The sequence below is a fragment of the Ovis aries genome, chromosome 3 (genome assembly GCF_016772045.2).
Source record: "Ovis aries strain OAR_USU_Benz2616 breed Rambouillet chromosome 3, ARS-UI_Ramb_v3.0, whole genome shotgun sequence".
Taxonomy (NCBI): domain Eukaryota; kingdom Metazoa; phylum Chordata; class Mammalia; order Artiodactyla; family Bovidae; genus Ovis; species Ovis aries.
This window is the reverse complement of record NC_056056.1, coordinates 184,208,508-184,210,391: the sequence shown is the minus strand read 5'-3', so window position 1 is coordinate 184,210,391 and position 1,884 is coordinate 184,208,508.

Sequence of the window (1,884 nt, the reverse complement as noted above, 5' to 3'; positions counted from 1 at the left end):
CACCCACAGCCACAGGGAAAGAATTCTGTCAACAATGCAAGCGAGTTTGGAGTGACTTACTCTCAGGTCATCTGATGAGAATGCAACCAAGTTGACACCTGTTGCAGCCTTATCAGATCCTGAGCTGAAGACCCAGCCACACTGCACCTAGATGGAAACTGAAATCAATTTATTGTAAGCCATTAAATCTGTGGTAATTTCATTAAACAGCAATAGATAATAATGAAGGTGCTATCATCTTTCACTACCTAATTTAGTAGCTTCCCAGTAACTAGGTTAATTGCTGGCAAAATCACCCGGACTATCCCAAAGCAAATTTAACTGTAGTATAAAAGGTTTGACCCACAGAATATACCTTGCCCAAGTAACAATTTGTCTTTAAAACTTTGATATATGGGAGTTCCCTGGTGGCCTAGTGGCTAACATTCTGGGCTTTCACTGCTATGGCCCTGGTTCAATTCCTAGGTCGGGGAACTGAAATCCCACAAGCAGAGTGGTACAAAAGAAAACAAAAACAAAAAAAAAACCATTGGTATGAATTATACCTCTTGGTTTCCTCATAAATATATAAACAATTCTGTGAAATAAAGTAACGTTAAGTTTATGTGTTAGTCACTCAGTCATGTCCATCTCTTTGCAACCCCATGGACTGTAGCCTGCCAGGCTCCTCGGTCCATAGTATTCTCCAGGTAAGAATACTGGAGTGGGTTACCATTCCCTTCTCCAAGGGATCTTCCTGACCCAGGGACTGAATCCAGGTCTCCTGCATTGCAGGCAGATTCTTTACCATCTGAACTACCAGGGAAGTCCTTAACAGAAAGTTTGGAGACTCACAGTCAAGTGACTCACATAGCTAACATAGGATCAGAAATTAGAGAACCCAGGTCTGATCCCAATGCCAAAATCTATCTCCAAACAATTTTTAGTTTCTCTAAAGTCTCAGTGGTGCTTCCCATATGTACATAGACAACAGTAATAACAACACTGTAGTCATTGAATCATTGGAGAACTTTTGTCCTTTATTGTTAAAATCACCTCATTGCACGTATCAGTTAAAATGTCTTTTATAGTCAGTCTCTGGATTAATGATGGTTCAACTTAATTTTTTGACTTTATGATCGTGCAAGAGACATGCTTTCAGTAGAAATCAGGCTTGGAATTTTGATCTCTTCCCAGGCTAGCAATACACAGGAGGATACTCTTGTGAGGCACTGGCAGCAGGGAGCCTTAGCAAACCACAGCTCCCAATCAGCCACATGATCCTGAGGCAAACTACCAGTATGTTTTGCCATTCTGGCTTCCCTTTCAGTGCAACATTCAATAAATCACATGAGACATTCAATATGTAATTAAAAATAGGCCTTGTGTTAGATCATTTTGCTAACTGTAAGCTAATATAAATGTTCTGAGTATGTTTAAGGTAGGCTAGGCTAAGCTATAATGTATGAAATGCATTTTAAAAATATTTATCTCACGTAGCATGCAGGATCTTTCCTTGCAGCTGACTCTGGCTGCTTGCTGCACAGGGGCTCAGCGGCTCTGCAGCATGTGGATCTTAGTTCCCAACCTGTGTGCTCCTCACTCCCTCCCTCTTCTCTCCCCCTGCCGCAAGGGGAATTCCTAACCACTGGACCACAGGAAGGAAAGTCACTTAAATGCATTTTTCACTTACAGTGGTTTCAACTTGTGTTTATTGAGGTGTAACCCTAAGGTAAGTAGAGAAGATCTGTATTTTAAAGTCTGTATTTCTTGGTAAAGAGGACTTTTTTCCTTCATGGCTTCTTACAATACTAAAGGCTTATACTGAGTAACACCTGTGCGGGCCAAAAGTATTAGTTATTCTTACTTAAGAACACCTTTCAAACAAAGCCACAAAACAGCCTC